At 44.0% G+C, this 13,653-nt stretch overlaps 1 protein-coding gene across 11 annotated transcripts in view; it reads left to right on the top strand.

The window, feature by feature from the left end:
• Nucleotides 1–13,653, top strand: part of LOC138262033 (phosphatidylinositol-binding clathrin assembly protein-like) — a 464,917-nt gene that overhangs the window by 365,491 nt on the left and 85,773 nt on the right. The window lies entirely within an intron of this gene.

The following is a 13,653-nucleotide window of genomic DNA, read 5'->3' as shown; positions in this document are numbered from 1 at the left end:
CTCCATCACAAAATTTGACAATCTGACAACTCCTCAGATTCAAAATATAGCGTTCTCTGCATCTCTAGCTCCCTTGGAACTTAGCCCTTCCTCAGAAGACATTATTCCGGTATTTGTGTTTTCCCGATTTCTCACATGCCTTACAATTCTGATGATGAATGTGGCTTTGTGAATAGGGAGTTGTTCTGTTGGCTTGAAGTTAACCTTGGAGTGTGTTGTTACACTTACGGTTAGTGCCCACAGTTTGTCATTATGGTTAGAAAGGCTACTATTCTGCAATCAGTCACTATCTGGTAGAATTATGCACAGCGTGTGAATATCCCTCACAAACGTACTCATTTATAAAATATGCAAAATTACACTTCATTTAAGTTATTTATTTAATTTAATGTCGTCGTTTGCAGGTCAGTATTTATTCATCTAATTTGCTGTATTTTACTCAAAAACTTTGAAAGAAGCCATGCTCATTTAGATTGGTTAAATTGCTTTATGCTGTTCTGATATCCGACTCTTCTGCCTTTTCAAATTCTACAAATATTGAGCCAGTGACTGGAACTCTTCAGAAATTTGGTGCCTAGTAAACAATGTATGTGCTGCCTTCTTTTACATCTCATACTATGTACACCTTTCTCCAGTTTCTTCGGTCAGTAAAAGGGCATTCCTAAATGCATCTACAGCCGTTTATACAGATAGTTTTCTTTGGCATATGTTTTTGTGTTGCGATAAATTTTTGTTCGGTGGTTGTCTTAGTTATGCAGTGTCAATTTGCATGGAGTAATAATTTTGTTAGCAGGTTTTGACATTTACAAAATTAACTTTTTTTGCTGAGGGAACCAAAATCTACTAAGCACCTTCCCGCTTTGTAGCTGTAACGTTGTTTTACTGTTAAATCGATACCTCCATACTTCATTAGCCGAACATGCTTCTCAAACTCAACTCCCAGTCACCACGCTTAATTAAAAAGGCAGTGTTGCCAGTTGCTCCAGAGATTAGTGATATGAGGAATGGTCCTCCTTTCCTTAGTTAAGTGTGGGTTATTGCTGCATTTGATAGTACATTTCATTCATATGCCGCTGTTTACAGGCTTTTCTGATCTCACACATAGCACAGGTGGTACCTCCAAGCTGACTGGTGCTTCAACCTTAGTGTCATCCAGAATTTGAGAAGACCTTAGCAGTATCGCTCTGTTTTAACTGTCTGACCAAATCATTTTGAAAGCAAGATCCCTGACCTTTTTTTAGAGCAGGTATTTTCGACTGGAAACCTCTGTAAGATTTTTTTCCCCACAGAAGTGGCAGCACTTTCCGGGTTGATAGTGCTTGGGTGGAAACTCCAAGAGTACCAGTTGTTGCCAAGTATGACATTGCCCAACTACTTTGTAACTGTTGCTCTTCTCTTAGCTAAAACTCTAGAAAGAAACCAAGCACTGCATCAGATATTCAAAGTCTGCTAAACATCTATAAAATTAAAATAACTGTGAGAAAAATGTATCATAATTGGAAAGATAGCATAAAGAATGAATGAATAATGAATTAACCAATGTGTTTATTTAAATGAATGACTTTGGATGTCACTGGAACTGCAGTCTTCTCCAACATTGGATCTTTTATTGCCTTACATGCTTTAAGTATTCCCATTTATCCATCTGGTGGTTATCCCGCAGTAGTAAGGTTTTGTACAGTAAGATTACAACAGGTGCATGTTACACAGTACAATTATCATCTTAATCTCATTTTTTGTTTCCCTGTAAGCCAACTAGGTATTGAAGCTAAGAACCAAATTGCTCCTAGATGCCACCATAGCTTAAATATTCTCTTTGAAAGGGAGGCAATTTCTGAAAATGCTGCCCATTTAATCCTCTATATTACTGTTTAGTACTTAAAAACTCTTCAGCCTGCAATCTCCTCCATCATTGTGTTTATGTGTGCTTCACTGTAATAGCAGTGGTCACAGGCATGCCTTAATGGGTGCAACTGAAGACTGCTTTTCCCAGAAAGTTAGTCTAGAATGGTGTCCTCCACCCCAGCTGGTAACATGCTAATTAAAGTTTGATTTGTAGGCAGGCAGGAGACCATTGCCTCGCTTTTGCATTAGACCCGGCTGTGCAGCCCTATTCACGAAGGAGGAGTGACATGTTTCTCCAAACCCTGCAGTGCTTTCTGTGGAAGGTGGAGGGGGGACATGGCAGGCACATTGACAACCTGTAAAGTATTGTAGATTTATGTAGCACTTGCTACTCTTGATGAGGCTCTAAAGCGTTTTTCAGACTGATACCGCGCTGCTCCTCTGAGCCCAGAGTTAGTTTCTAGTGTTGCAGTTAGTCATACATCATGCCACATTGTTACAATGAGTTGAGCAAATTAGTTTCATGCAGTTTATAGTCTAAATGAAAACTAGTTTTTAATTTTGCTAATGATGCAGATAGTATAGTTATATGGGAATGGTGGATACTCAGTATATACTATTGTTTTCCCTAATACACTGTTACTGTAGCACTGTTGCAGAATATAGTTATACATATTTTGGATCATGTTTATAGAGGTTGAGTCACTGAGTCGGAGAGGTTATAAAAGTTGAATTTAGTTTGAAAGGTGCCTCAGAAGTGGAAATAAGGTGACCTGGGCTGAAATGGATTCATTTAATAGAGGTATGAAATAAGTAAGTTAGGCAAGTGATGTATATTTTAGTAATGCATGACATGCAGTGCCTTTTATAAATACACAGAGGAGTTTTTAGAGTTGTAGTGAAAGTAGTTAACATTTAATTGTTGCTGTTCACGTCTGGGTAAATGGAAGTAATGCAAACCTTTCTTCATCACCGTTTCCGGATATAAATTGATATTTCGTCTTTGATGATATTAGATACGCTGTTCTGGGGCACTATAATTTTTAGATTGTAATTTAATTTTTCGTTTATTTTAATGTTTAGTTTATTGGTGTTAACACACAGTCCCTTTTTCCTGTTAATAGTGAGACCATTATTCTCTTTTGTAGTCTTAGGCACAAGTAGGGAAGTACCAAAGTGATGCCAATTGCCCCAAGAGAATGAATGCTTCTGCTACATCTTTAACCACTGTCTTTCAGACTGCTCCAAATGGAGATGAGGGAGAATTCAGTGCATCATCCCAGACGAAGAATGTTTGGTGGTCTCATAATACCACCAAATCCACGTAGTTGAGAATTGTTAATCAGTGTCTTCCATTGCAAGCCTTGGTTATTTCCTGTCTTCTGACTGTACTGGAAATATGCATCCGTTCAGTCTTGCTAAAATAGTATTTTCTAGCAATGGGTTGACAATGTGAGGAATTTAGTCCAGTGACAGACTTGATCTGAGGCAGTAAAGAAATAGGCAAAGTAGAACTGCTTTTCTAGCATTGTGTTGCCACTGAGTCAGGGTTTTAAAACATGCTGTAGAATGGTGGGAATGGTTGGCTGGTTGTTGTTGGTTATTGAACTGCACCATTTTTGTAACAATGAGCAGGATCAGACTGGATACAAAAATCAGCCAAGGAAGAACTGTTCACTCTAGCCGCAAACTGCAGGAGGCTCCCAGTAGAATGCGGCTGTGGGGGCATGGTTGAGTCATGCAGACCCTCAGCCTGCAGCCTGCTAGTTTTCAGAATTGCAGAATGGTCATTCTGGCCCTGACTAGAAGATCCTGCCTAGCTGCAGCTGGTTTGCAGTGCCTCCATTCCATTGATGGCATCATTGCCTTTCTTTATCTTTCCAAGTGAATCTCTGTGTGGAACAAATAGATATCCCCAGAGCATGACTTATCAGTGCACTGTCATTTGCTTGTAAAATTCCTTTGAAAACACATTTGTATGGATAGGTGACTTTTTAGTTTGGCTACATGCATCATTAAAGGAGAGATTTCTGATGCATATTTCTAACTGCATAAAATAGTCCCTAGACACCAGATTGGATCTGTAGATTTTTCATAGCAGTGCTCCACTGCACCCAAAAGTGGTGCCATGCTGCTCAGTGCTTGGTTTGTTCCACCCACTAAGTGACGGAGCAGTGCACCATCATTGAAGGTTGGCGTCCTATCCTTTCTTTCAAGGCCTTTTAACGTGGACCAAGAGCTCCTTTACCTTTCTTTTTAGTGAGTTCAGTTTGAAATCCAGGTTGCAAGTGTCCACCTAAAACTATAGGGTTTAAACCATATCATGACTTTCAAACAGATGTCGGTAGCAGGCCTGCATGGGATGTGCCTTTGATGTTTAGGGTTTGAGTTTGACTCTAAGTTGTGTGATTCATGTGTCCTCATGCACCCTAAAGCCTTATGCCCTAGAATGCCTAAAGTAGGGCCACAGCACATTTATTGAGGCCTTTCAACCCCTGCCATACAGTGTTCTCATCAGTTTTGTCCCTTCAGCGGCTGGTCAATGGGGTGCAGAAGACACACTGAAGCATGTGATCTACATTTGTGAGAGCTTAATTCCATTGAGGAGACTCTGGCTGCCAACAGTGTTTACAATTTTAAGTATGCAGTACTGCAGGAGTGCCATCATTTGCTGCTTAAAAAGTGAATCATGCCAGCTCTTGAGCCGCCTCATACGGTACATGAGTTGTGGCAGCCAAACAGAGCTTCAGGAGCCACTCTGACACATACCCTGGGGAAAAAAAGGAATACAGACTAAGACCTTTTTGTACCATGACCGGTTCAGAATCCCAGCCAGGAAAGTGTTTTTAGCTGGCTAGAAAGGGCTGGCCAGATAGCGAGACGTAACCTTGTCTAATGCTCGACAAACTCAGGCTGCAATAGCCCAGTTTACATACAGGCAATGAGTTTGCTTTGATGTTGCTTTGGGTGTTCCAATTTATGGATAGCTTTTTTTTTTTTCTTTCAGTTTCTTTTTTATGCAAAAAAAAGAAAATGACAGAACATTGCAGCATTGGAATTGACAACATCAAGTCACAATCAGTCAATGTTGTTCTTCCCAGTAGTCCTGTGATCCCCCGTCCCTCCAACTCGCCCACAAGCAAATTAAAAGTTATCCAGAGCATCAACTTGTACCCGTCCATGAATATTTGCTCTTGTATGTCCAGGTGGGGTACACAGTCAACCTCAGTTGTCTTTCCAGTTCCCCCAGATTTTGGTCCACTTTCCTGAGCAGTCCCTATCCTCAAATACCACCCTCCTGGCTAACATGCACCAGTCCAAATCAAGCATCCAATCTGCCAGCTCCGGTGGCTGTTCTGCTTTCCAAGTACAAGCAATATTACCTTTTGCCACCATTATTCCAAAAGTCATCCAGATTCAGTCCATGCGGGTGGGATCAGTTTTCTCCCAGCTGTTTAACAAACACCTTTTTGGGGCAAATTCAACAGTGCTACCACATACAGAGGTAGAGATTCCCAGTACCTCTGTAGGACCGGGCAACTCCATAGCATATGATAAAATGTACCACTTTGCCCACAATTTCGAGGACAGTGAGGTGTGGCTGGATTCTAGGGGATCCTCACCTTTTAACAATACCTTGTGTAGTGTGTGGCAGATCTGGAGATACTGGAAAACCTCAGTAGGCGCAAGCTGATAATCAGCCTGTAAGTCTGTGAATGGGATGATGGCTCCTTGTGCCCATAGGTCGCCGACCTTTGCAATTCCAATGAAATCCTATATGAGGTAATACGGACAGCGCATCCAGTAGGTAACCCCGCAGCATTCCTGTGGAGGAGGTATATCAGACTTGTCCCAGTTAATAGTGAATCCAGTTATTTGCAGAACTGAGTAGGCACATTCATTATTCTATTAAGGGTGTGGGAGGGATCTGCAACATAAAGTTATCACTCTAAGTAATCGGAAGGCCAAGAGTTTTGCTAGAATCTTTATCTCAGCATTGAGGAGTAAGATAGGCCTGTAGAAGTTACAGACCTCCTGTGGTTTACCTTTTTTGAGTAGGACTACTATGCTGGCTAATCTCTGGTCTCTGGACAGGACACCTTTTTCCCTGTTCTCGAGAAACATCACAAGGGGATGCTGTATGCTTGTAAAGCATGATAGGAAGGTCATTGAGCCCCATCGCTTTATCCAATGACAACTCACAAATTGCCTGTACTATTTTGTCTTGTGTAATTTCTTGTTCTAATAGCATTTTGTCTGAAGGGAAAGGGTGTGGAGCTTGATATCATATAATAATTGCCGAGATTCTGCAGCCGTAGCTGTTAGATCAGGTGATTACAGTTGTGCAAAATAGGCCTCAAAGACGTTGGCTATCTGCTGCCCAGCCCAAACTTGTTCCCCTTTGTCAGTTAATATTTCAGACACCCATCGGTTAGTCCTCTCCTTCCCCTCTTGCAAGGCCAGTAGTTTCCCAGCTCTGTCATCCATTTCATCAAGCAGTGCTATGTAGCAGTGTGATGGGATTGAACTGCAGCGACAACCCTAAACTCTTTTTGCTTCAAGGCTAGGCAATGCGGCAAACTCACTTGATCCAGATGTATGAGTTCAGACAGCCAGGTCTCAGATCTCCTGCACCAAAAACTCCAAATGCATCTGTTTGTCCTTTTTATGACCTGTTATCACTGAGACCCCTTGGCCTTTTATAACCACTTTATAGGCCTCTCAGAGCGTCTGTGCTGAGGCCACGGAGCCTGCGTTTTCTTTGAAGTAATGTAATTAAGCTGGTGCTGATGAGGAATACCTTAAGATTCCAGGGGTTAATTACTAGACATCATTGCTAGTGCCCACTCGGGTTGCCATAGGTCGCCCAGACCGGGGAATGGTCAGATAAACCTCCTGGCAAGGTGCCTAATCTCTTTGAAGTGATGGAGCAAATCGGAAAGGGTGAGAATGTAATTTATGCGTGATAGGCTGTCATGGGCTCCCTAGTGGAATGTGTATTGTAACTCCGTGAGGTTATGAGCGGGCCACGTAATGACGAGTCCCAGGGCTGTTAGGAAGTCAGCCAGAGAGTGGGGGGGTCGAGCTGGCGTGCCGAGAAGTCAGCGGTCTTTCCTCTCACTGTGAGCCGCATTGAAGTCCCTGCCCAGTAGTAGTTCGCCATCTGGAAGCTTTAGTAGAAGAGCACCAAGCTTAGTGAAGACCGGGGGGAATATAGACTGAGACAAATTTGAGTGTAGTGCCAAATAGCACCCCCATCCCCCCTCCTTCCTCACCGCCCTCCCACCCCTCCCCACCGGACCCTGAAGTGTATCCCAAAGGACAATCATTTCAACCATTTTGAGCCCCCGTGGTCAGGTGCATGTCTCTTGAGATATTGGAGTACTACTCTCCTCTTTAACTTGTCTCCTAGACCATTAATGTTCCAGGGTATTATTTTGATGGTGGGGGTATCAAAGACATAAGATTAGATGTGTCAAGCCCCCGCGCAGGGAGCTGGTACATAGTGTGGTAAGGGATGACCAATAGTTATGTCACAGCTCATGGAGAAGGGCCAGCACAGTGGCAATGTCAGTGTGCTGCACATTAAACATAATAACAATATCACAGTGCACAAAATTAAATGAAACCCAAACAAATCCCCTGTAGGAAAGTGCCTCTTTTGACATGGTCACCCCCCCCCCCAGCTTTTTGCCTGGTTTCTGGTGCAATTTTGACTGAAAGTGCACTGGGTCCCTGCTAAAGAGGTCCCTAGTGCCAGATCTCTTTCCCCAAAACTGCAAAGTTGTTTTTACCAATTGACAAACCTTTAGCTACCACTGTAAGTCAATAGTAAATGGTACCCCTGGTACCTAGGGTATGGGGTACTAAAGGAAGGCCCCTGAGGGCTGCAGCACGAATTGTGCCAACCTCAGGGAGACTCACTAAGTGCACACTGTGCTGCTTGCGCAGGCTGCATGTCTTGGTGCAGAACTAAAATAAAAACATGATACGGCATACAGCCTGTGTGCCTTGTCCCCTTTACGCTGCATGCAATATATGTAAGTCACCCCTCTAGCAGGCCTTCCAGCTGTTACATGAGAGCATGCCTACTTTAGCAGATATGCCCCTGCTATGTCTTTGTCGATTCTCAGACACAGTAAGTGAACAGGGAAGCCATTTTGAGTACATGTGCTGGAAACTGGTCATTACGAGTTCCCCAGTTACACGATGGCTTCACTTAAAATAGGGATGTTTGGAATCAAACGTCTCATATTAATAAACTCTCACTGAATCTAGGGATGGATTTATTAATATATGCTTTCTGAGGGCACCTTAGAGGTGCCCCCTGAAAACCTACCAATTCCTAGCGTGGGCATTGACTGGTCAAAAGCAGAGTTCTGGCCCCATGAGGTGAGGGCTAGTGTTCTCGAGGGCTCAGAACAAAAGCCTGCTCTGAGCAGAGCTGTGACCTTCTCTACCAGGCAGGATGAACGAAGACGGGGAGCTTCAAAGGCCTTGCCACATTTGAAGTGCGACTCAGGCCTCTCCAATGGGTAGAGAATGCTGACCCCCCAGGTCCTGACTCCACTTTTGGTGGCAGGACTGGCAGGAAAATTAGTAAATTAGGAGTGCCCACTTCATGCCAGTCCCACCCCTAGGGTGGAGGAGATGAAGTGGACACTACTTTTTAAATTCCTCCATCATGTTTGGAAGGAATTAGGCCGATAGCGTTAGAGCTATGACCACTTCCCAAAGGAAGTGGTCATAAGAAGAGTGTAATCACCCTGAAGGTGAGGAGCCCATTGGCTATCACCTGGCACGCCCTGTAATTCCTCTAAATTCAGTATTTAGGTATCACCCCTAAACCCAGATTCCTGTTGACCTAAGAAGAGCTGGACAAAACAGGAGTCGCACCAGCAGAGAAGACTGAAGACACCAGCTGACTTGGCCCCAGCCCTACCGCCCTGTCTGCAGCCCTCAAAGCACCTGCAACCAAAAGACGACTTGTCCTGCAGCACAGAGACCTCCAAAGCCTTGAGAGGACTGTCTGACTCTGGTAAAGATCAAGAACTGCTCCCGGCTGCCCCTGTGCTGCTAAGGATGTAAGAGTGCTTACCTACCCCAGGAGACCAACCTCTGAAAGTGCTTTTACTTACCTGTAAGCAGTGCATCTTCATTCACCCCCAGTCTAAATTTGGTTAACATTGAGCACCCAACTCAGAATTTGAACTCCGCACCCGGCTGCCACTTAGGGTGCACTCTTGGTACCAATTTGAACCGTGCCTGGTGTTGACATAAAACCCCAAAGACTGGATTTGTAAATTGTATACTTAACTGCAAAACTGCATACTTGTTTTCCTCCCATAGGTTAACTTTGAAAATTACACTGTCGACTTTTGAAACAGAGAAGTATTTTTAATTTAAAAACTGCAAATGTGATAACAAAGTTCTTTGGTTAAAACCATATATAAAAGTGACTGTTATTTTTCTATATTGATCTCAGATTTATTCTTTGTGTGTGTGTGTCTCATTGTTTGCCTCTGTGAGTACAACAAATGCTTTACACAACTCCTTGATAAGCCTAACTGCTCGCCCACACTACCACAAATAGAGCATTAGACTTATCTATTTTTGCCTCTGCATGCCTTTGGGGATCCACCGGACTCTCTGCACAGTGTACTTCATTCTATTAACTGCATAGAGAGCCAGCTTCCTACATCCTCCCCCCATCCCCCTTTACTTGGTGGACCTGAAACTGCCCACCCTCCCAACTCTACAGAACGCCTGTTGCTACAACATAACATGCTTAAATAATGGTGGCTGAAGCCAACACCATTATGTCCCCTATGTGCTTCCCCCAATGAAGGAAAGTGTTTACCGTGTTCATGCTGTCCCTTGCACCATCACAGTATTGTCCAGCCTGGCAGCCTCAGTATATGTTTTGAGGGTACATTGTCCCCGAACTGACAGAGCATCCACAATCACCCAGTCAGTTAGACCATCCTATAGTAGTCCAAGTAGGTATGAGGAGTAGTCACTGAGTCTCTCACTACTTGTGGGGTGCTGAGAGCTTCCTGAGGTTCTTTAGCAGACTCTGGATCCAGTTCATCGGCCTCTCTGACACCGTCCAGGGCGTGGCTGTTAATTTGGCATTCCGGCCATCCCTTGAGCCAGTCCCAGTGTCTTGCAGCATCGTGAAGTACCATGTCTTCCCCTCGGCCTCCACACGCAGCTTTGCTTGGAAAATCTTGGTTTATTTTATTTCATGTTCTCGTAAGGCTCTTTTATTCTCTAGTAAGTTGTGACGCAGCCGTTGTACGTGAAGTGTAAAATCCTCAACCAGTGCCCCAGTGATCATCACATGGCATGGCAGTTGGAGTGAGGAGTTCTTGCGAGGTCACCCGAGGAGGTCTGCAGCAGTTACAGGCATGGGACAGTCCCTCGCTGGGAGCCACAGTCGTGATCCGGGTCACATATGAGTCCAGGGTTCCACTCGCTGCACAGGCCGCCGCATAGTGTGTCGTGCGGCATCAGCCTCTGGACATGTGATACAGCTCAGCAGGTTCCCTGGGGGTTGCTGGGCTCATATTCGAGGCCGCACAACCCCAGGATGGATGTTTATTTGAATATTTAGGGGGATAAGGCCAATAAGGTGCTGGAGCCGCGTTAAGGTGGTCATCTTGATCGGCGGTTGGCCATGGCCCTCCTATGAGTAGCTTTAAGCAGATTTAATTTTGGTGAGGCTCATCACTAATCAGTGCATGATAAACTTAAAGAGCTGCCCCCCATTAACATTCAGGGGTTTGAATAGGCATCTTTTAAGGCTCCTTAGTTGCATCATGTGGGGAAACCATAATAGGCACTCCCCTCTGGCTTGTAACAGTAAGGAGGGTACTTCCCTCAACAAGGACAAGGTTACCTTATTTTAATGGAAAAAAGATTGTATGAACTTGAATTGACAGATTTGTGATTTATTTGCACTTTTTCAACCATTCGGGTGTCGGGGGGGGGGGGGGTGAAGGGGGATAATGGATAAATTATTATTTTTACTGTCATGATTTTAATTAACGAAACAGTTATTAAATGCATTCTAAATTCATCTCCACAGTCACTTCAGAACATCACGAGTAATCTCCAGGCTGTCTCGGTGGAACTGCCCTATACCACTTTTTTGTTTTCACAAGCTTGTGCTGAGGACAAGGGTAGCCTTCTTGCCAAAAGTCTGGACACCATTGCAGTCCATTACTCTACCACCGTTCTATACTTCACATCACCCATCAAAAGAAGAGGAGACAGTTTATTGGCTAGACCCCAAAAGCGCTTTAAGCTTTTTACTTCGATCGCACCAGACACAATTGAGTGAACAGTCAGCTTTTTGTGGGGTTCTCTGGGGGTAACGAAAGGTATGGGTTTGCAGAAAAGGACTCAGTCAAGGTGGGGATAGTCCTTTGAATTACAATATGCTATGAATTGGCCAAGCATCCGCCTCGGGGAGGACTGAGGGCCAATTCCACAAGGGTCAAGGCTCCTTCCACTGATTTGGCATGCAGTGTTCCTGTTCTTAACATCTGCCAGGCTGCAGTGTAGGAGTTCACCCATTCACAAAGCATTATATCTGTGACAGCCAGGTCTGACAGGAAGGTCGTTTTAGCCTGATCGGTCCTGCAGGACTTTTTGGTCTTGGCCCATTCTACGGCCCACGGGTACTGTTTTGATATGCATTCTAAATGTGAGGAATCAGTGGTTAGACGTATCTATCAGAAAAAGTTACCTTCGGTCGCTTTTTTTCTGGTGGTTATTCGAGCTGCAGAATCCTCCCTGGCCTCCCATCGCCCGTTCTGTGTAGTGATCTCTGCCATCTAAAAAGTTCCCATAGATCTCTGCACAATGTCACCTGGTACCACCAAGTATTTTGTGCATGTCAAATCACCGAAAGAGTCACTCAAGAAACTGACATAGGGGTAGTGCTTATGACTTCCAGGGTGGAATGAAGCCAGTGCAGAACTGCCCAGAGCCACTTAGCAGTACATGGGAGCACTTTTTTTTAAAAGCTTGCTGATCTATTCTTGCTTTTGATAAATATTTGAAAGTATTTGGTTTTAGTTCAACCCCCTTCACCAGTTAATTTTCATCTGATTACCGATTACCATTTCTTGAATATTCTGTCCTTCAAGGCTGCTGTAGCATTTTATCTATGGTCCCATCTCATTTGAGTTCTGTTTAGATTTTAGTGATACGACATCAAATAGTCATGTTGTTAGGCAGATGTGACATGTTGTGGTTCTTGTAAGTGAGAGACGTGTGTTTTATTTAATTAACTTACAGGGATAATAGCAATCAGGGGCACAGGAGTTAAAGCAGATAGTGAAACTACACGTTTGGAAGCACTAGTGAAATAAATGTCTTTGAATGATGCAGTATTCTGAACAGATGTGTCTTTTACTGCCTAATAAAGAAAGATTTCTAGAATGTGTGTTTGCTTTTTCACATTGTTTGCAATGGTATTGTGCTGCAGCATCCCATCTACAATTCAGCGGACACATTTAGAACCAAGGACACACAATCAGTAAAAAAGCATTTCCAGTGCAGGGTTGTATTTCAGAGTATCGAGCTCAAAACTATCTTCCTGCAAGAAAATCACAACTACTGCATAGACCACCCTAACCCATTGATGGCCAGCATATAAAGGCAAGTATAGATTTACCATTGATTACTCCACATATGCATACATTGAATCGTTTGTTTGGTGCTGAGGGATTCTTGTAATCCAAAGTCCTCATCTTTTGAATACCCCCTGCCACCAGACAGGAGCCAGAGAATTTCATTTGTGCTCCCATTGGCAGGTGACCTCTGCTCTGCATGCGCTCTGTACTGCCCCAGAAGTGATGGAGTAGAGCTGCAAATAAGCACCGCCCCTGCGCAGTGGTGTCATTACTTTTTATGTTTTTGTGTAGATTCTGAACTGTGCTCTAATCTTTTGTCATTCTTCAGACAACTTCTAAACCTATCAAAGTGTGCTCAGAATGTATGTACCCTCTGAAAACTGCAGGCTTCATACCGTGCCAGGACGGCAGGAAACCTGTCTCGGTTTCAGATGTGTCTGCGTTTTAGACAGAACTCTTAAGTTATGTGACGTGTGCCCAATCTGTGATTGGGAGGCAGAACTCTGTTGGCTTCCACAAGGAGGTGTCAGCCTCAAGCACAAGTCCCACTCCCGCTCTAATTCAGGGCCCGGACTTGGTCACAGTTATGAGGCATTCCAGGTAACAAACCACTTCCCTTCTGCAAGTCTTTGGGTAAGTCGAAATCCAAGCACAAAAATGGTAAAGCAGAAGTCAGGCTGCACCTCACCTCTCATTTGAAAGAGAAAGGTGCAGGGTTGTAAAGCTAAACTTCACAGCCCCTGGTTTCAGAACAGATTCCTCAGCTGGTCTCAATGTACCCATATTTCCCGAGTCTGTCATCAGTCCTGTAGCAGATTGCATCCTTCAAGGAGGCTATACTTCATATCTTTAGTAAGATTATGGCTCCCTGTGGTGTGTTTTCGGCCCCAGGGAGCTGATCCTTCTCTCCCCCTCCCAAGCCATCTGTCACTTTGGGACTCGTAAGCGAGCCCTTATTAACACCAGTACAGACTTCAACAGTGGCCTCAAAATCTATACCAGTTCCTGACGCACCAATGTCAATACTGACTCCACCAATACAGATGGAGGACCCAGGTTTGAGGTCCATGTTGGATCCCAAACCGAAGTGGGCTTTCACTCGGCTCATGTCACGCAACAAGATTAAAAGAGCACAACCAGTTATTATTCAACTTGACTACAT

Source organism: Pleurodeles waltl, chromosome 2_1 (assembly GCF_031143425.1).
Source record: "Pleurodeles waltl isolate 20211129_DDA chromosome 2_1, aPleWal1.hap1.20221129, whole genome shotgun sequence".
In the NCBI taxonomy this organism is placed as follows: domain Eukaryota; kingdom Metazoa; phylum Chordata; class Amphibia; order Caudata; family Salamandridae; genus Pleurodeles; species Pleurodeles waltl.
This window is presented reverse-complemented; position numbering and strand designations above follow the sequence as displayed.